The sequence below is a fragment of the Hyla sarda genome, unplaced genomic scaffold, assembly GCF_029499605.1.
Source record: "Hyla sarda isolate aHylSar1 unplaced genomic scaffold, aHylSar1.hap1 scaffold_1975, whole genome shotgun sequence".
Lineage (NCBI taxonomy): Eukaryota > Metazoa > Chordata > Amphibia > Anura > Hylidae > Hyla > Hyla sarda.
The window spans coordinates 1-25555 of record NW_026608633.1 but is presented as its reverse complement, the minus strand read 5'-3'; the positions used below and the strand labels follow the sequence as shown (position 1 = coordinate 25555).

At 46.1% G+C, this 25555-nt stretch overlaps 12 non-coding genes across 12 annotated transcripts; all 12 read left to right on the top strand.

The window, feature by feature from the left end:
* The first annotated feature begins 284 nt into the window (after window positions 1–284).
* Window positions 285–475, top strand: LOC130317103 (U2 spliceosomal RNA). The gene has a single exon (XR_008864286.1). It is a non-coding gene; the product is annotated as a U2 spliceosomal RNA (small nuclear RNA).
* Window positions 476–2562: 2087 nt separating this feature from the next.
* LOC130317102 (U2 spliceosomal RNA) lies at window positions 2563–2753 on the top strand. The gene has a single exon (XR_008864285.1). It is a non-coding gene; the product is annotated as a U2 spliceosomal RNA (small nuclear RNA).
* Window positions 2754–4842: 2089 nt separating this feature from the next.
* Window positions 4843–5033, top strand: LOC130317101 (U2 spliceosomal RNA). The gene has a single exon (XR_008864284.1). It is a non-coding gene; the product is annotated as a U2 spliceosomal RNA (small nuclear RNA).
* Window positions 5034–7115: 2082 nt separating this feature from the next.
* LOC130317100 (U2 spliceosomal RNA) lies at window positions 7116–7306 on the top strand. The gene has a single exon (XR_008864283.1). It is a non-coding gene; the product is annotated as a U2 spliceosomal RNA (small nuclear RNA).
* A 2089-nt stretch (window positions 7307–9395) lies between these two features.
* LOC130317121 (U2 spliceosomal RNA) lies at window positions 9396–9586 on the top strand. Its single transcript, XR_008864302.1, has one exon. It is a non-coding gene; the product is annotated as a U2 spliceosomal RNA (small nuclear RNA).
* Window positions 9587–11667: 2081 nt separating this feature from the next.
* On the top strand, window positions 11668–11858 carry LOC130317099 (U2 spliceosomal RNA). Its single transcript, XR_008864282.1, has one exon. It is a non-coding gene; the product is annotated as a U2 spliceosomal RNA (small nuclear RNA).
* Window positions 11859–13949: 2091 nt separating this feature from the next.
* Window positions 13950–14140, top strand: LOC130317120 (U2 spliceosomal RNA). Its single transcript, XR_008864301.1, has one exon. It is a non-coding gene; the product is annotated as a U2 spliceosomal RNA (small nuclear RNA).
* A 2077-nt stretch (window positions 14141–16217) lies between these two features.
* LOC130317126 (U2 spliceosomal RNA) lies at window positions 16218–16408 on the top strand. Its single transcript, XR_008864306.1, has one exon. It is a non-coding gene; the product is annotated as a U2 spliceosomal RNA (small nuclear RNA).
* Window positions 16409–18499: 2091 nt separating this feature from the next.
* On the top strand, window positions 18500–18690 carry LOC130317125 (U2 spliceosomal RNA). Its single transcript, XR_008864305.1, has one exon. It is a non-coding gene; the product is annotated as a U2 spliceosomal RNA (small nuclear RNA).
* A 2084-nt stretch (window positions 18691–20774) lies between these two features.
* LOC130317122 (U2 spliceosomal RNA) lies at window positions 20775–20965 on the top strand. Its single transcript, XR_008864303.1, has one exon. It is a non-coding gene; the product is annotated as a U2 spliceosomal RNA (small nuclear RNA).
* A 2094-nt stretch (window positions 20966–23059) lies between these two features.
* LOC130317110 (U2 spliceosomal RNA) lies at window positions 23060–23250 on the top strand. The gene has a single exon (XR_008864292.1). It is a non-coding gene; the product is annotated as a U2 spliceosomal RNA (small nuclear RNA).
* A 2090-nt stretch (window positions 23251–25340) lies between these two features.
* LOC130317098 (U2 spliceosomal RNA) lies at window positions 25341–25531 on the top strand. The gene has a single exon (XR_008864281.1). It is a non-coding gene; the product is annotated as a U2 spliceosomal RNA (small nuclear RNA).
* The last annotated feature ends 24 nt before the right edge of the window (window positions 25532–25555 follow it).

Below are 25555 nucleotides of genomic sequence, written 5' to 3'. Positions count from 1 at the left end.
ATGCAGATCCTAAGCCCAGTGTCACATGCAAGTAGGAGGAGTAAGAAGGGTTCCTGGCACATCCGGGTTATGGATTGCATTTAAAAAGGCCCCGTGGGAGTGCAATGGGCCCCTGTCTTGCTGCTTAGCAATAATGGTATGGGTTTAGGTTCTGCTGTGTGTACTGGTGGTTGACTGCCCCCCAGCCCAGAGTGTGCATGGAAAATTGTCTGGCAGCCTCCCTGACAGCAAGCAGTGATAGTGCCCATGAAGGGGACCTTGTTGGGCCCGCCCCTTTCACGGTTATCGCTTCTCGGCCTTTTGGCTAAGATCAAGTGTAGTATCTGTTCTTATCAGTTTAATATCTGATACGTCCCCTATCTGGGGACCATATATTAAATGGATTTTTGAGAACGGGGGCCGATTTCGAAGCTTGCTTCCGTCGCCCTATGCATTGACCCGATATGGCAGTATCTTCGGGTACAGTGCACCACCCCCTTACAGGGTTAAAAAGAAAGATTCCTACTTTCATTGCTACCTGCTTGCTGGCTAGCCAGCTAGCCAGCCCTGTGGGCCTTGCTGCTGCTGCAGCCAAAAAACAAAAGGTGGTGCTGCTGCTGCTTCTGCTGCTTCTGCTTGTGTCTGGCCGCTGTTGGAGCGTCCAGGCACAGGACTTCTGCTGCTGCTGACTAAATGGCCTCCTTAATTGGATCATTTGAGTAGCCAGCACACCTGTGCAGGTAGGGCATGACATGATAGGCAGCTGCCTTGATAGCGGGTGGGTGCTGAATGTTCCTAATTGACAAAATAAGATTAATGCTTATGAAGAAATATAAAATCTCATCCCTTCCCCAATATCGCGCCACACCCCTACCCCTTAATTCCCTGGTTGAACTTGATGGACATATGTCTTTTTTCGACCGTACTAACTATGTAACTATGTAACATAACATGGGGGGGGGGGGGGGGGGTCTCCTGGCTGTTCACACAGGTGTGTCATTGCTGTACATTGACCATGCATTGCTTCTGTGGTATTGCAAAGGCAAAGACAAATGCTTCCAGCCATCCATTGCACTAATGGATTGGTCATCAGCTGGCTGTCTATGTCCCGCATCAATATAGACCAAAGTACAGAGGGTTAGGCTATGCTATTGTGCACCTACCTGATGCATCAGAAGGTGCGAGGCCCTTGCTAAATTCTGTGCACAGACTTTGAGATCTATACTTTAGACTGTATCTAAACCTGCTCCAACATGGACTGACATTCTGGCCTACTTTCAGCCGATGCGACTTGTCTGTCGCTGAACAGTCGCTTTTTATGTATTCAGCACCTATGTATAATGTTGTAAAAATGCTCTAGAAGCTAAAGTCGCAGAAATGTCACACATATTTGGCCTGCAACTTTCTGTGCGACAAATTCAGACAGGAAAAATCAGTATAAATCCTTAGAAAATTATCCCCCAGTGTCTCCATCTGCTGGCGGTATTGAATAAGCATTGCTGCACTGATGGGGTATGCATTAGACGAAAAAAAAGAAGAAAAAGAAGAATAATACGCCCAGAAAAGAGGCGAAAAGGAGAAAAACGTAAAAAAACGTGAAAAAAAAGTAAGAGGAAGAGAAGGGAAAAAAAGGTGGAAATGGGTTTAAAAGTGATTTCGGCGGAGAAATATATATATATATATATATATATATATATATATATATATATACGCGCACACACACACATATATATAAACGTATTCTCCGTTGAGATATTGCAGCCGCTGCTGTGTCCAGGCCCAGGAGCCTTAGCACTGTGCTGTGATGTCACTCAATACCACTGACATCACTAGGTGTAAACAACATCTCTCCTTTGCTGTGTATGTGACTATGGAGCTGTTTGGTGATGTCGTCTATTATGGCCTTCATAGAAGCAACAGGAGATTGTTGCATCCATCTAGAACCCTCAGAACTACAGTGCTATGATGTCACTCACTTCCACAGGCCTTGCAGAGTGTAAACAACAACAACCCAGCTTTGTTGTGTATGTAACCATAGGGATTTGTGATGTCACCTAGAACCTTCACAGCAGCGACAGCTTTATGAGGAGCATCAGCACTGCTCTGCCTGAGCAGAACCATCACCGCCATAGGTTGTCAAATAACCCGGATTTAACCCACACAGGTAAGTCCAATGGGGTGCAGGCATGTCCTCTATGCTTACAGCTTCCCGTGGGTGTTGGTTTGATACCGTTTGGGGACAGCCAAGGAGGCATCTGCAGGCAACAAAGGTAGGTGTGTGCTTGTGTGTGTGTTTCCTATGCAGATCCTAAGCCCAGTGTCACATGCAAGTAGGAGGAGTAAGAAGGGTTCCTGGCACATCCGGGTTATGGATTGCATTTAAAAAGGCCCCGTGGGAGTGCAATGGGCCCCTGTCTTGCTGCTTAGCAATAATGGTATGGGTTTAGGTTCTGCTGTGTGTACTGGTGGTTGACTGCCCCCCAGCCCAGAGTGTGCATGGAAAATTGTCTGGCAGCCTCCCTGACAGCAAGCAGTGATAGTGCCCATGAAGGGGACCTTGTTGGGCCCGCCCCTTTCACGGTTATCGCTTCTCGGCCTTTTGGCTAAGATCAAGTGTAGTATCTGTTCTTATCAGTTTAATATCTGATACGTCCCCTATCTGGGGACCATATATTAAATGGATTTTTGAGAACGGGGGCCGATTTCGAAGCTTGCTTCCGTCGCCCTATGCATTGACCCGATATGGCAGTATCTTCGGGTACAGTGCACCACCCCCTTACAGGGTTAAAAAGAAAGATTCCTACTTTCATTGCTACCTGCTTGCTGGCTAGCCAGCTAGCCAGCCCTGTGGGCCTTGCTGCTGCTGCAGCCAAAAAACAAAAGGTGGTGCTGCTGCTGCTTCTGCTGCTTCTGCTTGTGTCTGGCCGCTGTTGGAGCGTCCAGGCACAGGACTTCTGCTGCTGCTGACTAAATGGCCTCCTTAATTGGATCATTTGAGTAGCCAGCACACCTGTGCAGGTAGGGCATGACATGATAGGCAGCTGCCTTGATAGCGGGTGGGTGCTGAATGTTCCTAATTGACAAAATAAGATTAATGCTTATGAAGAAATATAAAATCTCATCCCTTCCCCAATATCGCGCCACACCCCTACCCCTTAATTCCCTGGTTGAACTTGATGGACATATGTCTTTTTTCGACCGTACTAACTATGTAACTATGTAACATAACATGGGGGGGGGGGGGGTCTCCTGGCTGTTCACACAGGTGTGTCATTGCTGTACATTGACCATGCATTGCTTCTGTGGTATTGCAAAGGCAAAGACAAATGCTTCCAGCCATCCATTGCACTAATGGATTGGTCATCAGCTGGCTGTCTATGTCCCGCATCAATATAGACCAAAGTACAGAGGGTTAGGCTATGCTATTGTGCACCTACCTGATGCATCAGAAGGTGCGAGGCCCTTGCTAAATTCTGTGCACAGACTTTGAGATCTATACTTTAGACTGTATCTAAACCTGCTCCAACATGGACTGACATTCTGGCCTACTTTCAGCCGATGCGACTTGTCTGTCGCTGAACAGTCGCTTTTTATGTATTCAGCACCTATGTATAATGTTGTAAAAATGCTCTAGAAGCTAAAGTCGCAGAAATGTCACACATATTTGGCCTGCAACTTTCTGTGCGACAAATTCAGACAGGAAAAATCAGTATAAATCCTTAGAAAATTATCCCCCAGTGTCTCCATCTGCTGGCGGTATTGAATAAGCATTGCTGCACTGATGGGGTATGCATTAGACGAAAAAAAAGAAGAAAAAGAAGAATAATACGCCCAGAAAAGAGGCGAAAAGGAGAAAAACGTAAAAAAACGTGAAAAAAAAGTAAGAGGAAGAGAAGGGAAAAAAAGGTGGAAATGGGTTTAAAAGTGATTTCGGCGGAGAAATATATATATATATATATATATATATATATATATATATATATATATACGCGCACACACACACATATATATAAACGTATTCTCCGTTGAGATATTGCAGCCGCTGCTGTGTCCAGGCCCAGGAGCCTTAGCACTGTGCTGTGATGTCACTCAATACCACTGACATCACTAGGTGTAAACAACATCTCTCCTTTGCTGTGTATGTGACTATGGAGCTGTTTGGTGATGTCGTCTATTATGGCCTTCATAGAAGCAACAGGAGATTGTTGCATCCATCTAGAACCCTCAGAACTACAGTGCTATGATGTCACTCACTTCCACAGGCCTTGCAGAGTGTAAACAACAACAACCCAGCTTTGTTGTGTATGTAACCATAGGGATTTGTGATGTCACCTAGAACCTTCACAGCAGCGACAGCTTTATGAGGAGCATCAGCACTGCTCTGCCTGAGCAGAACCATCACCGCCATAGGTTGTCAAATAACCCGGATTTAACCCACACAGGTAAGTCCAATGGGGTGCAGGCATGTCCTCTATGCTTACAGCTTCCCGTGGGTGTTGGTTTGATACCGTTTGGGGACAGCCAAGGAGGCATCTGCAGGCAACAAAGGTAGGTGTGTGCTTGTGTGTGTGTTTCCTATGCAGATCCTAAGCCCAGTGTCACATGCAAGTAGGAGGAGTAAGAAGGGTTCCTGGCAAATCCGGGTTATGGATTGCATTTAAAAAGGCCCCGTGGGAGTGCAATGGGCCCCTGTCTTGCTGCTTAGCAATAATGGTATGGGTTTAGGTTCTGCTGTGTGTACTGGTGGTTGACTGCCCCCCAGCCCAGAGTGTGCATGGAAAATTGTCTGGCAGCCTCCCTGACAGCAAGCAGTGTGATAGTGCCCATGAAGGGGACCTTGTTGGGCCCGCCCCTTTCACGGTTATCGCTTCTCGGCCTTTTGGCTAAGATCAAGTGTAGTATCTGTTCTTATCAGTTTAATATCTGATACGTCCCCTATCTGGGGACCATATATTAAATGGATTTTTGAGAACGGGGGCCGATTTCGAAGCTTGCTTCCGTCGCCCTATGCATTGACCCGATATGGCAGTATCTTCGGGTACAGTGCACCACCCCCTTACAGGGTTAAAAAGAAAGATTCCTACTTTCATTGCTACCTGCTTGCTGGCTAGCCAGCTAGCCAGCCCTGTGGGCCTTGCTGCTGCTGCAGCCAAAAAACAAAAGGTGGTGCTGCTGCTGCTTCTGCTGCTTCTGCTTGTGTCTGGCCGCTGTTGGAGCGTCCAGGCACAGGACTTCTGCTGCTGCTGACTAAATGGCCTCCTTAATTGGATCATTTGAGTAGCCAGCACACCTGTGCAGGTAGGGCATGACATGATAGGCAGCTGCCTTGATAGCGGGTGGGTGCTGAATGTTCCTAATTGACAAAATAAGATTAATGCTTATGAAGAAATATAAAATCTCATCCCTTCCCCAATATCGCGCCACACCCCTACCCCTTAATTCCCTGGTTGAACTTGATGGACATATGTCTTTTTTCGACCGTACTAACTATGTAACTATGTAACATAACATGGGGGGGGGTCTCCTGGCTGTTCACACAGGTGTGTCATTGCTGTACATTGACCATGCATTGCTTCTGTGGTATTGCAAAGGCAAAGACAAATGCTTCCAGCCATCCATTGCACTAATGGATTGGTCATCAGCTGGCTGTCTATGTCCCGCATCAATATAGACCAAAGTACAGAGGGTTAGGCTATGCTATTGTGCACCTACCTGATGCATCAGAAGGTGCGAGGCCCTTGCTAAATTCTGTGCACAGACTTTGAGATCTATACTTTAGACTGTATCTAAACCTGCTCCAACATGGACTGACATTCTGGCCTACTTTCAGCCGATGCGACTTGTCTGTCGCTGAACAGTCGCTTTTTATGTATTCAGCACCTATGTATAATGTTGTAAAAATGCTCTAGAAGCTAAAGTCGCAGAAATGTCACACATATTTGGCCTGCAACTTTCTGTGCGACAAATTCAGACAGGAAAAATCAGTATAAATCCTTAGAAAATTATCCCCCAGTGTCTCCATCTGCTGGCGGTATTGAATAAGCATTGCTGCACTGATGGGGTATGCATTAGACGAAAAAAAAGAAGAAAAAGAAGAATAATACGCCCAGAAAAGAGGCGAAAAGGAGAAAAACGTAAAAAAACGTGAAAAAAAAGTAAGAGGAAGAGAAGGGAAAAAAAGGTGGAAATGGGTTTAAAAGTGATTTCGGCGGAGAAATATATATATATATATATATATATATATATATATATATATATATATACGCGCACACACACACATATATATAAACGTATTCTCCGTTGAGATATTGCAGCCGCTGCTGTGTCCAGGCCCAGGAGCCTTAGCACTGTGCTGTGATGTCACTCAATACCACTGACATCACTAGGTGTAAACAACATCTCTCCTTTGCTGTGTATGTGACTATGGAGCTGTTTGGTGATGTCGTCTATTATGGCCTTCATAGAAGCAACAGGAGATTGTTGCATCCATCTAGAACCCTCAGAACTACAGTGCTATGATGTCACTCACTTCCACAGGCCTTGCAGAGTGTAAACAACAACAACCCAGCTTTGTTGTGTATGTAACCATAGGGATTTGTGATGTCACCTAGAACCTTCACAGCAGCGACAGCTTTATGAGGAGCATCAGCACTGCTCTGCCTGAGCAGAACCATCACCGCCATAGGTTGTCAAATAACCCGGATTTAACCCACACAGGTAAGTCCAATGGGGTGCAGGCATGTCCTCTATGCTTACAGCTTCCCGTGGGTGTTGGTTTGATACCGTTTGGGGACAGCCAAGGAGGCATCTGCAGGCAACAAAGGTAGGTGTGTGCTTGTGTGTGTGTTTCCTATGCAGATCCTAAGCCCAGTGTCACATGCAAGTAGGAGGAGTAAGAAGGGTTCCTGGCAAATCCGGGTTATGGATTGCATTTAAAAAGGCCCCGTGGGAGTGCAATGGGCCCCTGTCTTGCTGCTTAGCAATAATGGTATGGGTTTAGGTTCTGCTGTGTGTACTGGTGGTTGACTGCCCCCCAGCCCAGAGTGTGCATGGAAAATTGTCTGGCAGCCTCCCTGACAGCAAGCAGTGATAGTGCCCATGAAGGGGACCTTGTTGGGCCCGCCCCTTTCACGGTTATCGCTTCTCGGCCTTTTGGCTAAGATCAAGTGTAGTATCTGTTCTTATCAGTTTAATATCTGATACGTCCCCTATCTGGGGACCATATATTAAATGGATTTTTGAGAACGGGGGCCGATTTCGAAGCTTGCTTCCGTCGCCCTATGCATTGACCCGATATGGCAGTATCTTCGGGTACAGTGCACCACCCCCTTACAGGGTTAAAAAGAAAGATTCCTACTTTCATTGCTACCTGCTTGCTGGCTAGCCAGCTAGCCAGCCCTGTGGGCCTTGCTGCTGCTGCAGCCAAAAAACAAAAGGTGGTGCTGCTGCTGCTTCTGCTGCTTCTGCTTGTGTCTGGCCGCTGTTGGAGCGTCCAGGCACAGGACTTCTGCTGCTGCTGACTAAATGGCCTCCTTAATTGGATCATTTGAGTAGCCAGCACACCTGTGCAGGTAGGGCATGACATGATAGGCAGCTGCCTTGATAGCGGGTGGGTGCTGAATGTTCCTAATTGACAAAATAAGATTAATGCTTATGAAGAAATATAAAATCTCATCCCTTCCCCAATATCGCGCCACACCCCTACCCCTTAATTCCCTGGTTGAACTTGATGGACATATGTCTTTTTTCGACCGTACTAACTATGTAACTATGTAACATAACATGGGGGGGGGGGGGGGGTCTCCTGGCTGTTCACACAGGTGTGTCATTGCTGTACATTGACCATGCATTGCTTCTGTGGTATTGCAAAGGCAAAGACAAATGCTTCCAGCCATCCATTGCACTAATGGATTGGTCATCAGCTGGCTGTCTATGTCCCGCATCAATATAGACCAAAGTACAGAGGGTTAGGCTATGCTATTGTGCACCTACCTGATGCATCAGAAGGTGCGAGGCCCTTGCTAAATTCTGTGCACAGACTTTGAGATCTATACTTTAGACTGTATCTAAACCTGCTCCAACATGGACTGACATTCTGGCCTACTTTCAGCCGATGCGACTTGTCTGTCGCTGAACAGTCGCTTTTTATGTATTCAGCACCTATGTATAATGTTGTAAAAATGCTCTAGAAGCTAAAGTCGCAGAAATGTCACACATATTTGGCCTGCAACTTTCTGTGCGACAAATTCAGACAGGAAAAATCAGTATAAATCCTTAGAAAATTATCCCCCAGTGTCTCCATCTGCTGGCGGTATTGAATAAGCATTGCTGCACTGATGGGGTATGCATTAGACGAAAAAAAAGAAGAAAAAGAAGAATAATACGCCCAGAAAAGAGGCGAAAAGGAGAAAAACGTAAAAAAACGTGAAAAAAAAGTAAGAGGAAGAGAAGGGAAAAAAAGGTGGAAATGGGTTTAAAAGTGATTTCGGCGGAGAAATATATATATATATATATATATATATATATATATATATATATATATACGCGCACACACACACATATATATAAACGTATTCTCCGTTGAGATATTGCAGCCGCTGCTGTGTCCAGGCCCAGGAGCCTTAGCACTGTGCTGTGATGTCACTCAATACCACTGACATCACTAGGTGTAAACAACATCTCTCCTTTGCTGTGTATGTGACTATGGAGCTGTTTGGTGATGTCGTCTATTATGGCCTTCATAGAAGCAACAGGAGATTGTTGCATCCATCTAGAACCCTCAGAACTACAGTGCTATGATGTCACTCACTTCCACAGGCCTTGCAGAGTGTAAACAACAACAACCCAGCTTTGTTGTGTATGTAACCATAGGGATTTGTGATGTCACCTAGAACCTTCACAGCAGCGACAGCTTTATGAGGAGCATCAGCACTGCTCTGCCTGAGCAGAACCATCACCGCCATAGGTTGTCAAATAACCCGGATTTAACCCACACAGGTAAGTCCAATGGGGTGCAGGCATGTCCTCTATGCTTACAGCTTCCCGTGGGTGTTGGTTTGATACCGTTTGGGGACAGCCAAGGAGGCATCTGCAGGCAACAAAGGTAGGTGTGTGCTTGTGTGTGTGTTTCCTATGCAGATCCTAAGCCCAGTGTCACATGCAAGTAGGAGGAGTAAGAAGGGTTCCTGGCAAATCCGGGTTATGGATTGCATTTAAAAAGGCCCCGTGGGAGTGCAATGGGCCCCTGTCTTGCTGCTTAGCAATAATGGTATGGGTTTAGGTTCTGCTGTGTGTACTGGTGGTTGACTGCCCCCCAGCCCAGAGTGTGCATGGAAAATTGTCTGGCAGCCTCCCTGACAGCAAGCAGTGATAGTGCCCATGAAGGGGACCTTGTTGGGCCCGCCCCTTTCACGGTTATCGCTTCTCGGCCTTTTGGCTAAGATCAAGTGTAGTATCTGTTCTTATCAGTTTAATATCTGATACGTCCCCTATCTGGGGACCATATATTAAATGGATTTTTGAGAACGGGGGCCGATTTCGAAGCTTGCTTCCGTCGCCCTATGCATTGACCCGATATGGCAGTATCTTTGGGTACAGTGCACCACCCCCTTACAGGGTTAAAAAGAAAGATTCCTACTTTCATTGCTACCTGCTTGCTGGCTAGCCAGCTAGCCAGCCCTGTGGGCCTTGCTGCTGCTGCAGCCAAAAAACAAAAGGTGGTGCTGCTGCTGCTTCTGCTGCTTCTGCTTGTGTCTGGCCGCTGTTGGAGCGTCCAGGCACAGGACTTCTGCTGCTGCTGACTAAATGGCCTCCTTAATTGGATCATTTGAGTAGCCAGCACACCTGTGCAGGTAGGGCATGACATGATAGGCAGCTGCCTTGATAGCGGGTGGGTGCTGAATGTTCCTAATTGACAAAATAAGATTAATGCTTATGAAGAAATATAAAATCTCATCCCTTCCCCAATATCGCGCCACACCCCTACCCCTTAATTCCCTGGTTGAACTTGATGGACATATGTCTTTTTTCGACCGTACTAACTATGTAACTATGTAACATAACATGGGGGGGGTCTCCTGGCTGTTCACACAGGTGTGTCATTGCTGTACATTGACCATGCATTGCTTCTGTGGTATTGCAAAGGCAAAGACAAATGCTTCCAGCCATCCATTGCACTAATGGATTGGTCATCAGCTGGCTGTCTATGTCCCGCATCAATATAGACCAAAGTACAGAGGGTTAGGCTATGCTATTGTGCACCTACCTGATGCATCAGAAGGTGCGAGGCCCTTGCTAAATTCTGTGCACAGACTTTGAGATCTATACTTTAGACTGTATCTAAACCTGCTCCAACATGGACTGACATTCTGGCCTACTTTCAGCCGATGCGACTTGTCTGTCGCTGAACAGTCGCTTTTTATGTATTCAGCACCTATGTATAATGTTGTAAAAATGCTCTAGAAGCTAAAGTCGCAGAAATGTCACACATATTTGGCCTGCAACTTTCTGTGCGACAAATTCAGACAGGAAAAATCAGTATAAATCCTTAGAAAATTATCCCCCAGTGTCTCCATCTGCTGGCGGTATTGAATAAGCATTGCTGCACTGATGGGGTATGCATTAGACGAAAAAAAAGAAGAAAAAGAAGAATAATACGCCCAGAAAAGAGGCGAAAAGGAGAAAAACGTAAAAAAACGTGAAAAAAAAGTAAGAGGAAGAGAAGGGAAAAAAAGGTGGAAATGGGTTTAAAAGTGATTTCGGCGGAGAAATATATATATATATATATATATATATATATATATATATATATATATACGCGCACACACACACATATATATAAACGTATTCTCCGTTGAGATATTGCAGCCGCTGCTGTGTCCAGGCCCAGGAGCCTTAGCACTGTGCTGTGATGTCACTCAATACCACTGACATCACTAGGTGTAAACAACATCTCTCCTTTGCTGTGTATGTGACTATGGAGCTGTTTGGTGATGTCGTCTATTATGGCCTTCATAGAAGCAACAGGAGATTGTTGCATCCATCTAGAACCCTCAGAACTACAGTGCTATGATGTCACTCACTTCCACAGGCCTTGCAGAGTGTAAACAACAACAACCCAGCTTTGTTGTGTATGTAACCATAGGGATTTGTGATGTCACCTAGAACCTTCACAGCAGCGACAGCTTTATGAGGAGCATCAGCACTGCTCTGCCTGAGCAGAACCATCACCGCCATAGGTTGTCAAATAACCCGGATTTAACCCACACAGGTAAGTCCAATGGGGTGCAGGCATGTCCTCTATGCTTACAGCTTCCCGTGGGTGTTGGTTTGATACCGTTTGGGGACAGCCAAGGAGGCATCTGCAGGCAACAAAGGTAGGTGTGTGCTTGTGTGTGTGTTTCCTATGCAGATCCTAAGCCCAGTGTCACATGCAAGTAGGAGGAGTAAGAAGGGTTCCTGGCAAATCCGGGTTATGGATTGCATTTAAAAAGGCCCCGTGGGAGTGCAATGGGCCCCTGTCTTGCTGCTTAGCAATAATGGTATGGGTTTAGGTTCTGCTGTGTGTACTGGTGGTTGACTGCCCCCCAGCCCAGAGTGTGCATGGAAAATTGTCTGGCAGCCTCCCTGACAGCAAGCAGTGATAGTGCCCATGAAGGGGACCTTGTTGGGCCCGCCCCTTTCACGGTTATCGCTTCTCGGCCTTTTGGCTAAGATCAAGTGTAGTATCTGTTCTTATCAGTTTAATATCTGATACGTCCCCTATCTGGGGACCATATATTAAATGGATTTTTGAGAACGGGGGCCGATTTCGAAGCTTGCTTCCGTCGCCCTATGCATTGACCCGATATGGCAGTATCTTCGGGTACAGTGCACCACCCCCTTACAGGGTTAAAAAGAAAGATTCCTACTTTCATTGCTACCTGCTTGCTGGCTAGCCAGCTAGCCAGCCCTGTGGGCCTTGCTGCTGCTGCAGCCAAAAAACAAAAGGTGGTGCTGCTGCTGCTTCTGCTGCTTCTGCTTGTGTCTGGCCGCTGTTGGAGCGTCCAGGCACAGGACTTCTGCTGCTGCTGACTAAATGGCCTCCTTAATTGGATCATTTGAGTAGCCAGCACACCTGTGCAGGTAGGGCATGACATGATAGGCAGCTGCCTTGATAGCGGGTGGGTGCTGAATGTTCCTAATTGACAAAATAAGATTAATGCTTATGAAGAAATATAAAATCTCATCCCTTCCCCAATATCGCGCCACACCCCTACCCCTTAATTCCCTGGTTGAACTTGATGGACATATGTCTTTTTTAGACCGTGCTAACTATGTAACTATGTAACATAACATGGGGGGGGGGGGGGGGGGGGTCTCCTGGCTGTTCACACAGGTGTGTCATTGCTGTACATTGACCATGCATTGCTTCTGTGGTATTGCAAAGGCAAAGACAAATGCTTCCAGCCATCCATTGCACTAATGGATTGGTCATCAGCTGGCTGTCTATGTCCCGCATCAATATAGACCAAAGTACAGAGGGTTAGGCTATGCTATTGTGCACCTACCTGATGCATCAGAAGGTGCGAGGCCCTTGCTAAATTCTGTGCACAGACTTTGAGATCTATACTTTAGACTGTATCTAAACCTGCTCCAACATGGACTGACATTCTGGCCTACTTTCAGCCGATGCGACTTGTCTGTCGCTGAACAGTCGCTTTTTATGTATTCAGCACCTATGTATAATGTTGTAAAAATGCTCTAGAAGCTAAAGTCGCAGAAATGTCACACATATTTGGCCTGCAACTTTCTGTGCGACAAATTCAGACAGGAAAAATCAGTATAAATCCTTAGAAAATTATCCCCCAGTGTCTCCATCTGCTGGCGGTATTGAATAAGCATTGCTGCACTGATGGGGTATGCATTAGACGAAAAAAAAGAAGAAAAAGAAGAATAATACGCCCAGAAAAGAGGCGAAAAGGAGAAAAACGTAAAAAAACGTGAAAAAAAAGTAAGAGGAAGAGAAGGGAAAAAAAGGTGGAAATGGGTTTAAAAGTGATTTCGGCGGAGAAATATATATATATATATATATATATATATATATATATATATATATACGCGCACACACACACATATATATAAACGTATTCTCCGTTGAGATATTGCAGCCGCTGCTGTGTCCAGGCCCAGGAGCCTTAGCACTGTGCTGTGATGTCACTCAATACCACTGACATCACTAGGTGTAAACAACATCTCTCCTTTGCTGTGTATGTGACTATGGAGCTGTTTGGTGATGTCGTCTATTATGGCCTTCATAGAAGCAACAGGAGATTGTTGCATCCATCTAGAACCCTCAGAACTACAGTGCTATGATGTCACTCACTTCCACAGGCCTTGCAGAGTGTAAACAACAACAACCCAGCTTTGTTGTGTATGTAACCATAGGGATTTGTGATGTCACCTAGAACCTTCACAGCAGCGACAGCTTTATGAGGAGCATCAGCACTGCTCTGCCTGAGCAGAACCATCACCGCCATAGGTTGTCAAATAACCCGGATTTAACCCACACAGGTAAGTCCAATGGGGTGCAGGCATGTCCTCTATGCTTACAGCTTCCCGTGGGTGTTGGTTTGATACCGTTTGGGGACAGCCAAGGAGGCATCTGCAGGCAACAAAGGTAGGTGTGTGCTTGTGTGTGTGTTTCCTATGCAGATCCTAAGCCCAGTGTCACATGCAAGTAGGAGGAGTAAGAAGGGTTCCTGGCAAATCCGGGTTATGGATTGCATTTAAAAAGGCCCCGTGGGAGTGCAATGGGCCCCTGTCTTGCTGCTTAGCAATAATGGTATGGGTTTAGGTTCTGCTGTGTGTACTGGTGGTTGACTGCCCCCCAGCCCAGAGTGTGCATGGAAAATTGTCTGGCAGCCTCCCTGACAGCAAGCAGTGATAGTGCCCATGAAGGGGACCTTGTTGGGCCCGCCCCTTTCACGGTTATCGCTTCTCGGCCTTTTGGCTAAGATCAAGTGTAGTATCTGTTCTTATCAGTTTAATATCTGATACGTCCCCTATCTGGGGACCATATATTAAATGGATTTTTGAGAACGGGGGCCGATTTCGAAGCTTGCTTCCGTCGCCCTATGCATTGACCCGATATGGCAGTATCTTTGGGTACAGTGCACCACCCCCTTACAGGGTTAAAAAGAAAGATTCCTACTTTCATTGCTACCTGCTTGCTGGCTAGCCAGCTAGCCAGCCCTGTGGGCCTTGCTGCTGCTGCAGCCAAAAAACAAAAGGTGGTGCTGCTGCTGCTTCTGCTGCTTCTGCTTGTGTCTGGCCGCTGTTGGAGCGTCCAGGCACAGGACTTCTGCTGCTGCTGACTAAATGGCCTCCTTAATTGGATCATTTGAGTAGCCAGCACACCTGTGCAGGTAGGGCATGACATGATAGGCAGCTGCCTTGATAGCGGGTGGGTGCTGAATGTTCCTAATTGACAAAATAAGATTAATGCTTATGAAGAAATATAAAATCTCATCCCTTCCCCAATATCGCGCCACACCCCTACCCCTTAATTCCCTGGTTGAACTTGATGGACATATGTCTTTTTTCGACCGTACTAACTATGTAACTATGTAACATAACATGGGGGGGGGTCTCCTGGCTGTTCACACAGGTGTGTCATTGCTGTACATTGACCATGCATTGCTTCTGTGGTATTGGCAAAGGCAAAGACAAATGCTTCCAGCCATCCATTGCACTAATGGATTGGTCATCAGCTGGCTGTCTATGTCCCGCATCAATATAGACCAAAGTACAGAGGGTTAGGCTATGCTATTGTGCACCTACCTGATGCATCAGAAGGTGCGAGGCCCTTGCTAAATTCTGTGCACAGACTTTGAGATCTATACTTTAGACTGTATCTAAACCTGCTCCAACATGGACTGACATTCTGGCCTACTTTCAGCCGATGCGACTTGTCTGTCGCTGAACAGTCGCTTTTTATGTATTCAGCACCTATGTATAATGTTGTAAAAATGCTCTAGAAGCTAAAGTCGCAGAAATGTCACACATATTTGGCCTGCAACTTTCTGTGCGACAAATTCAGACAGGAAAAATCAGTATAAATCCTTAGAAAATTATCCCCCAGTGTCTCCATCTGCTGGCGGTATTGAATAAGCATTGCTGCACTGATGGGGTATGCATTAGACGAAAAAAAAGAAGAAAAAGAAGAATAATACGCCCAGAAAAGAGGCGAAAAGGAGAAAAACGTAAAAAAACGTGAAAAAAAAGTAAGAGGAAGAGAAGGGAAAAAAAGGTGGAAATGGGTTTAAAAGTGATTTCGGCGGAGAAATATATATATATATATATATATATATATATATATATATATACGCGCACACACACACATATATATAAACGTATTCTCCGTTGAGATATTGCAGCCGCTGCTGTGTCCAGGCCCAGGAGCCTTAGCACTGTGCTGTGATGTCACTCAATACCACTGACATCACTAGGTGTAAACAACATCTCTCCTTTGCTGTGTATGTGACTATGGAGCTGTTTGGTGATGTCGTCTATTATGGCCTTCATAGAAGCAACAGGAGATTGTTGCATCCATCTAGAACCCTCAGAACTACAGTGCTATGATGTCACTCACTTCCACAGGCCTTGCAGAGTGTAAACAACAACAACCCAGCTTTGTTGTGTATGTAACCATAGGGATTTGTGATGTCACCTAGAACCTTCACAGCAGCGACAGCTTTATGAGGAGCATCAGCACTGCTCTGCCTGAGCAGAACCATCACCGCCATAGGTTGTCAAATAACCCGGATTTAACCCACACAGGTAAGTCCAATGGGGTGCAGGCATGTCCTCTATGCTTACAGCTTCCCGTGGGTGTTGGTTTGATACCGTTTGGGGACAGCCAAGGAGGCATCTGCAGGCAACAAAGGTAGGTGTGTGCTTGTGTGTGTGTTTCCTATGCAGATCCTAAGCCCAGTGTCACATGCAAGTAGGAGGAGTAAGAAGGGTTCCTGGCAAATCCGGGTTATGGATTGCATTTAAAAAGGCCCCGTGGGAGTGCAATGGGCCCCTGTCTTGCTGCTTAGCAATAATGGTATGGGTTTAGGTTCTGCTGTGTGTACTGGTGGTTGACTGCCCCCCAGCCCAGAGTGTGCATGGAAAATTGTCTGGCAGCCTCCCTGACAGCAAGCAGTGATAGTGCCCATGAAGGGGACCTTGTTGGGCCCGCCCCTTTCACGGTTATCGCTTCTCGGCCTTTTGGCTAAGATCAAGTGTAGTATCTGTTCTTATCAGTTTAATATCTGATACGTCCCCTATCTGGGGACCATATATTAAATGGATTTTTGAGAACGGGGGCCGATTTCGAAGCTTGCTTCCGTCGCCCTATGCATTGACCCGATATGGCAGTATCTTCGGGTACAGTGCACCACCCCCTTACAGGGTTAAAAAGAAAGATTCCTACTTTCATTGCTACCTGCTTGCTGGCTAGCCAGCTAGCCAGCCCTGTGGGCCTTGCTGCTGCTGCAGCCAAAAAACAAAAGGTGGTGCTGCTGCTGCTTCTGCTGCTTCTGCTTGTGTCTGGCCGCTGTTGGAGCGTCCAGGCACAGGACTTCTGCTGCTGCTGACTAAATGGCCTCCTTAATTGGATCATTTGAGTAGCCAGCACACCTGTGCAGGTAGGGCATGACATGATAGGCAGCTGCCTTGATAGCGGGTGGGTGCTGAATGTTCCTAATTGACAAAATAAGATTAATGCTTATGAAGAAATATAAAATCTCATCCCTTCCCCAATATCGCGCCACACCCCTACCCCTTAATTCCCTGGTTGAACTTGATGGACATATGTCTTTTTTCGACCGTACTAACTATGTAACTATGTAACATAACATGGGGGGGGGGGGGGGGTCTCCTGGCTGTTCACACAGGTGTGTCATTGCTGTACATTGACCATGCATTGCTTCTGTGGTATTGCAAAGGCAAAGACAAATGCTTCCAGCCATCCATTGCACTAATGGATTGGTCATCAGCTGGCTGTCTATGTCCCGCATCAATATAGACCAAAGTACAGAGGGTTAGGCTATGCTATTGTGCACCTACCTGATGCATCAGAAGGTGCGAGGCCCTTGCTAAATTCTGTGCACAGACTTTGAGATCTATACTTTAGACTGTATCTAAACCTGCTCCAACATGGACTGACATTCTGGCCTACTTTCAGCCGATGCGACTTGTCTGTCGCTGAACAGTCGCTTTTTATGTATTCAGCACCTATGTATAATGTTGTAAAAATGCTCTAGAAGCTAAAGTCGCAGAAATGTCACACATATTTGGCCTGCAACTTTCTGTGCGACAAATTCAGACAGGAAAAATCAGTATAAATCCTTAGAAAATTATCCCCCAGTGTCTCCATCTGCTGGCGGTATTGAATAAGCATTGCTGCACTGATGGGGTATGCATTAGACGAAAAAAAAGAAGAAAAAGAAGAATAATACGCCCAGAAAAGAGGCGAAAAGGAGAAAAACGTAAAAAAACGTGAAAAAAAAGTAAGAGGAAGAGAAGGGAAAAAAAGGTGGAAATGGGTTTAAAAGTGATTTCGGCGGAGAAATATATATATATATATATATATATATGTATATATATATATATATATATACGCGCACACACACACATATATATAAACGTATTCTCCGTTGAGATATTGCAGCCGCTGCTGTGTCCAGGCCCAGGAGCCTTAGCACTGTGCTGTGATGTCACTCAATACCACTGACATCACTAGGTGTAAACAACATCTCTCCTTTGCTGTGTATGTGACTATGGAGCTGTTTGGTGATGTCGTCTATTATGGCCTTCATAGAAGCAACAGGAGATTGTTGCATCCATCTAGAACCCTCAGAACTACAGTGCTATGATGTCACTCACTTCCACAGGCCTTGCAGAGTGTAAACAACAACAACCCAGCTTTGTTGTGTATGTAACCATAGGGATTTGTGATGTCACCTAGAACCTTCACAGCAGCGACAGCTTTATGAGGAGCATCAGCACTGCTCTGCCTGAGCAGAACCATCACCGCCATAGGTTGTCAAATAACCCGGATTTAACCCACACAGGTAAGTCCAATGGGGTGCAGGCATGTCCTCTATGCTTACAGCTTCCCGTGGGTGTTGGTTTGATACCGTTTGGGGACAGCCAAGGAGGCATCTGCAGGCAACAAAGGTAGGTGTGTGCTTGTGTGTGTGTTTCCTATGCAGATCCTAAGCCCAGTGTCACATGCAAGTAGGAGGAGTAAGAAGGGTTCCTGGCAAATCCGGGTTATGGATTGCATTTAAAAAGGCCCCGTGGGAGTGCAATGGGCCCCTGTCTTGCTGCTTAGCAATAATGGTATGGGTTTAGGTTCTGCTGTGTGTACTGGTGGTTGACTGCCCCCCAGCCCAGAGTGTGCATGGAAAATTGTCTGGCAGCCTCCCTGACAGCAAGCAGTGATAGTGCCCATGAAGGGGACCTTGTTGGGCCCGCCCCTTTCACGGTTATCGCTTCTCGGCCTTTTGGCTAAGATCAAGTGTAGTATCTGTTCTTATCAGTTTAATATCTGATACGTCCCCTATCTGGGGACCATATATTAAATGGATTTTTGAGAACGGGGGCCGATTTCGAAGCTTGCTTCCGTCGCCCTATGCATTGACCCGATATGGCAGTATCTTCGGGTACAGTGCACCACCCCCTTACAGGGTTAAAAAGAAAGATTCCTACTTTCATTGCTACCTGCTTGCTGGCTAGCCAGCTAGCCAGCCCTGTGGGCCTTGCTGCTGCTGCAGCCAAAAAACAAAAGGTGGTGCTGCTGCTGCTTCTGCTGCTTCTGCTTGTGTCTGGCCGCTGTTGGAGCGTCCAGGCACAGGACTTCTGCTGCTGCTGACTAAATGGCCTCCTTAATTGGATCATTTGAGTAGCCAGCACACCTGTGCAGGTAGGGCATGACATGATAGGCAGCTGCCTTGATAGCGGGTGGGTGCTGAATGTTCCTAATTGACAAAATAAGATTAATGCTTATGAAGAAATATAAAATCTCATCCCTTCCCCAATATCGCGCCACACCCCTACCCCTTAATTCCCTGGTTGAACTTGATGGACATATGTCTTTTTTCGACCGTACTAACTATGTAACTATGTAACATAACATGGGGGGGGGGGGGGGGGTCTCCTGGCTGTTCACACAGGTGTGTCATTGCTGTACATTGACCATGCATTGCTTCTGTGGTATTGCAAAGGCAAAGACAAATGCTTCCAGCCATCCATTGCACTAATGGATTGGTCATCAGCTGGCTGTCTATGTCCCGCATCAATATAGACCAAAGTACAGAGGGTTAGGCTATGCTATTGTGCACCTACCTGATGCATCAGAAGGTGCGAGGCCCTTGCTAAATTCTGTGCACAGACTTTGAGATCTATACTTTAGACTGTATCTAAACCTGCTCCAACATGGACTGACATTCTGGCCTACTTTCAGCCGATGCGACTTGTCTGTCGCTGAACAGTCGCTTTTTATGTATTCAGCACCTATGTATAATGTTGTAAAAATGCTCTAGAAGCTAAAGTCGCAGAAATGTCACACATATTTGGCCTGCAACTTTCTGTGCGACAAATTCAGACAGGAAAAATCAGTATAAATCCTTAGAAAATTATCCCCCAGTGTCTCCATCTGCTGGCGGTATTGAATAAGCATTGCTGCACTGATGGGGTATGCATTAGACGAAAAAAAAGAAGAAAAAGAAGAATAATACGCCCAGAAAAGAGGCGAAAAGGAGAAAAACGTAAAAAAACGTGAAAAAAAAGTAAGAGGAAGAGAAGGGAAAAAAAGGTGGAAATGGGTTTAAAAGTGATTTCGTCGGAGAAATATATATATATATATATATATATATATATATATATATATACGCGCACACACACACATATATATAAACGTATTCTCCGTTGAGATATTGCAGCCGCTGCTGTGTCCAGGCCCAGGAGCCTTAGCACTGTGCTGTGATGTCACTCAATACCACTGACATCACTAGGTGTAAACAACATCTCTCCTTTGCTGTGTATGTGACTATGGAGCTGTTTGGTGATGTCGTCTATTATGGCCTTCATAGAAGCAACAGGAGATTGTTGCATCCATCTAGAACCCTCAGAACTACAGTGCTATGATGTCACTCACTTCCACAGGCCTTGCAGAGTGTAAACAACAACAACCCAGCTTTGTTGTGTATGTAACCATAGGGATTTGTGATGTCACCTAGAACCTTCACAGCAGCGACAGCTTTATGAGGAGCATCAGCACTGCTCTGCCTGAGCAGAACCATCACCGCCATAGGTTGTCAAATAACCCGGATTTAACCCACACAGGTAAGTCCAATGGGGTGCAGGCATGTCCTCTATGCTTACAGCTTCCCGTGGGTGTTGGTTTGATACCGTTTGGGGACAGCCAAGGAGGCATCTGCAGGCAACAAAGGTAGGTGTGTGCTTGTGTGTGTGTTTCCTATGCAGATCCTAAGCCCAGTGTCACATGCAAGTAGGAGGAGTAAGAAGGGTTCCTGGCAAATCCGGGTTATGGATTGCATTTAAAAAGGCCCCGTGGGAGTGCAATGGGCCCCTGTCTTGCTGCTTAGCAATAATGGTATGGGTTTAGGTTCTGCTGTGTGTACTGGTGGTTGACTGCCCCCCAGCCCAGAGTGTGCATGGAAAATTGTCTGGCAGCCTCCCTGACAGCAAGCAGTGATAGTGCCCATGAAGGGGACCTTGTTGGGCCCGCCCCTTTCACGGTTATCGCTTCTCGGCCTTTTGGCTAAGATCAAGTGTAGTATCTGTTCTTATCAGTTTAATATCTGATACGTCCCCTATCTGGGGACCATATATTAAATGGATTTTTGAGAACGGGGGCCGATTTCGAAGCTTGCTTCCGTCGCCCTATGCATTGACCCGATATGGCAGTATCTTCGGGTACAGTGCACCACCCCCTTACAGGGTTAAAAAGAAAGATTCCTACTTTCATTGCTACCTGCTTGCTGGCTAGCCAGCTAGCCAGCCCTGTGGGCCTTGCTGCTGCTGCAGCCAAAAAACAAAAGGTGGTGCTGCTGCTGCTTCTGCTGCTTCTGCTTGTGTCTGGCCGCTGTTGGAGCGTCCAGGCACAGGACTTCTGCTGCTGCTGACTAAATGGCCTCCTTAATTGGATCATTTGAGTAGCCAGCACACCTGTGCAGGTAGGGCATGACATGATAGGCAGCTGCCTTGATAGCGGGTGGGTGCTGAATGTTCCTAATTGACAAAATAAGATTAATGCTTATGAAGAAATATAAAATCTCATCCCTTCCCCAATATCGCGCCACACCCCTACCCCTTAATTCCCTGGTTGAACTTGATGGACATATGTCTTTTTTCGACCGTACTAACTATGTAACTATGTAACATAACATGGGGGGGGGGGGGGGGGTCTCCTGGCTGTTCACACAGGTGTGTCATTGCTGTACATTGACCATGCATTGCTTCTGTGGTATTGCAAAGGCAAAGACAAATGCTTCCAGCCATCCATTGCACTAATGGATTGGTCATCAGCTGGCTGTCTATGTCCCGCATCAATATAGACCAAAGTACAGAGGGTTAGGCTATGCTATTGTGCACCTACCTGATGCATCAGAAGGTGCGAGGCCCTTGCTAAATTCTGTGCACAGACTTTGAGATCTATACTTTAGACTGTATCTAAACCTGCTCCAACATGGACTGACATTCTGGCCTACTTTCAGCCGATGCGACTTGTCTGTCGCTGAACAGTCGCTTTTTATGTATTCAGCACCTATGTATAATGTTGTAAAAATGCTCTAGAAGCTAAAGTCGCAGAAATGTCACACATATTTGGCCTGCAACTTTCTGTGCGACAAATTCAGACAGGAAAAATCAGTATAAATCCTTAGAAAATTATCCCCCAGTGTCTCCATCTGCTGGCGGTATTGAATAAGCATTGCTGCACTGATGGGGTATGCATTAGACGAAAAAAAAGAAGAAAAAGAAGAATAATACGCCCAGAAAAGAGGCGAAAAGGAGAAAAACGTAAAAAAACGTGAAAAAAAAGTAAGAGGAAGAGAAGGGAAAAAAAGGTGGAAATGGGTTTAAAAGTGATTTCGGCGGAGAAATATATATATATATATATATATATATATATATATATATATATATATATATACGCGCACACACACACATATATATAAACGTATTCTCCGTTGAGATATTGCAGCCGCTGCTGTGTCCAGGCCCAGGAGCCTTAGCACTGTGCTGTGATGTCACTCAATACCACTGACATCACTAGGTGTAAACAACATCTCTCCTTTGCTGTGTATGTGACTATGGAGCTGTTTGGTGATGTCGTCTATTATGGCCTTCATAGAAGCAACAGGAGATTGTTGCATCCATCTAGAACCCTCAGAACTACAGTGCTATGATGTCACTCACTTCCACAGGCCTTGCAGAGTGTAAACAACAACAACCCAGCTTTGTTGTGTATGTAACCATAGGGATTTGTGATGTCACCTAGAACCTTCACAGCAGCGACAGCTTTATGAGGAGCATCAGCACTGCTCTGCCTGAGCAGAACCATCACCGCCATAGGTTGTCAAATAACCCGGATTTAACCCACACAGGTAAGTCCAATGGGGTGCAGGCATGTCCTCTATGCTTACAGCTTCCCGTGGGTGTTGGTTTGATACCGTTTGGGGACAGCCAAGGAGGCATCTGCAGGCAACAAAGGTAGGTGTGTGCTTGTGTGTGTGTTTCCTATGCAGATCCTAAGCCCAGTGTCACATGCAAGTAGGAGGAGTAAGAAGGGTTCCTGGCAAATCCGGGTTATGGATTGCATTTAAAAAGGCCCCGTGGGAGTGCAATGGGCCCCTGTCTTGCTGCTTAGCAATAATGGTATGGGTTTAGGTTCTGCTGTGTGTACTGGTGGTTGACTGCCCCCCAGCCCAGAGTGTGCATGGAAAATTGTCTGGCAGCCTCCCTGACAGCAAGCAGTGATAGTGCCCATGAAGGGGACCTTGTTGGGCCCGCCCCTTTCACGGTTATCGCTTCTCGGCCTTTTGGCTAAGATCAAGTGTAGTATCTGTTCTTATCAGTTTAATATCTGATACGTCCCCTATCTGGGGACCATATATTAAATGGATTTTTGAGAACGGGGGCCGATTTCGAAGCTTGCTTCCGTCGCCCTATGCATTGACCCGATATGGCAGTATCTTCGGGTACAGTGCACCACCCCCTTACAGGGTTAAAAAGAAAGATTCCTACTTTCATTGCTACCTGCTTGCTGGCTAGCCAGCTAGCCAGCCCTGTGGGCCTTGCTGCTGCTGCAGCCAAAAAACAAAAGGTGGTGCTGCTGCTGCTGCTCTGCTGCTTCTGCTGTGTCTGGCCGCTGTTGGAGCGTCCAGGCACAGGACTTCTGCTGCTGCTGACTAAATGGCCTCCTTAATTGGATCATTTGAGTAGCCAGCACACCTGTGCAGGTAGGGCATGACATGATAGGCAGCTGCCTTGATAGCGGGTGGGTGCTGAATGTTCCTAATTGACAAAATAAGATTAATGCTTATGAAGAAATATAAAATCTCATCCCTTCCCCAATATCGCGCCACACCCCTACCCCTTAATTCCCTGGTTGAACTTGATGGACATATGTCTTTTTTCGACCGTACTAACTATGTAACTATGTAACATAACATGGGGGGGGGGGGGGGGGGTCTCCTGGCTGTTCACACAGGTGTGTCATTGCTGTACATTGACCATGCATTGCTTCTGTGGTATTGCAAAGGCAAAGACAAATGCTTCCAGCCATCCATTGCACTAATGGATTGGTCATCAGCTGGCTGTCTATGTCCCGCATCAATATAGACCAAAGTACAGAGGGTTAGGCTATGCTATTGTGCACCTACCTGATGCATCAGAAGGTGCGAGGCCCTTGCTAAATTCTGTGCACAGACTTTGAGATCTATACTTTAGACTGTATCTAAACCTGCTCCAACATGGACTGACATTCTGGCCTACTTTCAGCCGATGCGACTTGTCTGTCGCTGAACAGTCGCTTTTTATGTATTCAGCACCTATGTATAATGTTGTAAAAATGCTCTAGAAGCTAAAGTCGCAGAAATGTCACACATATTTGGCCTGCAACTTTCTGTGCGACAAATTCAGACAGGAAAAATCAGTATAAATCCTTAGAAAATTATCCCCCAGTGTCTCCATCTGCTGGCGGTATTGAATAAGCATTGCTGCACTGATGGGGTATGCATTAGACGAAAAAAAAGAAGAAAAAGAAGAATAATACGCCCAGAAAAGAGGCGAAAAGGAGAAAAACGTAAAAAAACGTGAAAAAAAAGTAAGAGGAAGAGAAGGGAAAAAAAGGTGGAAATGGGTTTAAAAGTGATTTCGGCGGAGAAATATATATATATATATATATATATATATATATATATATATATATACGCGCACACACACACATATATATAAACGTATTCTCCGTTGAGATATTGCAGCCGCTGCTGTGTCCAGGCCCAGGAGCCTTAGCACTGTGCTGTGATGTCACTCAATACCACTGACATCACTAGGTGTAAACAACATCTCTCCTTTGCTGTGTATGTGACTATGGAGCTGTTTGGTGATGTCGTCTATTATGGCCTTCATAGAAGCAACAGGAGATTGTTGCATCCATCTAGAACCCTCAGAACTACAGTGCTATGATGTCACTCACTTCCACAGGCCTTGCAGAGTGTAAACAACAACAACCCAGCTTTGTTGTGTATGTAACCATAGGGATTTGTGATGTCACCTAGAACCTTCACAGCAGCGACAGCTTTATGAGGAGCATCAGCACTGCTCTGCCTGAGCAGAACCATCACCGCCATAGGTTGTCAAATAACCCGGATTTAACCCACACAGGTAAGTCCAATGGGGTGCAGGCATGTCCTCTATGCTTACAGCTTCCCGTGGGTGTTGGTTTGATACCGTTTGGGGACAGCCAAGGAGGCATCTGCAGGCAACAAAGGTAGGTGTGTGCTTGTGTGTGTGTTTCCTATGCAGATCCTAAGCCCAGTGTCACATGCAAGTAGGAGGAGTAAGAAGGGTTCCTGGCAAATCCGGGTTATGGATTGCATTTAAAAAGGCCCCGTGGGAGTGCAATGGGCCCCTGTCTTGCTGCTTAGCAATAATGGTATGGGTTTAGGTTCTGCTGTGTGTACTGGTGGTTGACTGCCCCCCAGCCCAGAGTGTGCATGGAAAATTGTCTGGCAGCCTCCCTGACAGCAAGCAGTGATAGTGCCCATGAAGGGGACCTTGTTGGGCCCGCCCCTTTCACGGTTATCGCTTCTCGGCCTTTTGGCTAAGATCAAGTGTAGTATCTGTTCTTATCAGTTTAATATCTGATACGTCCCCTATCTGGGGACCATATATTAAATGGATTTTTGAGAACGGGGGCCGATTTCGAAGCTTGCTTCCGTCGCCCTATGCATTGACCCGATATGGCAGTATCTTCGGGTACAGTGCACCACCCCCTTACAGGGTTAAAAAGAAAGAT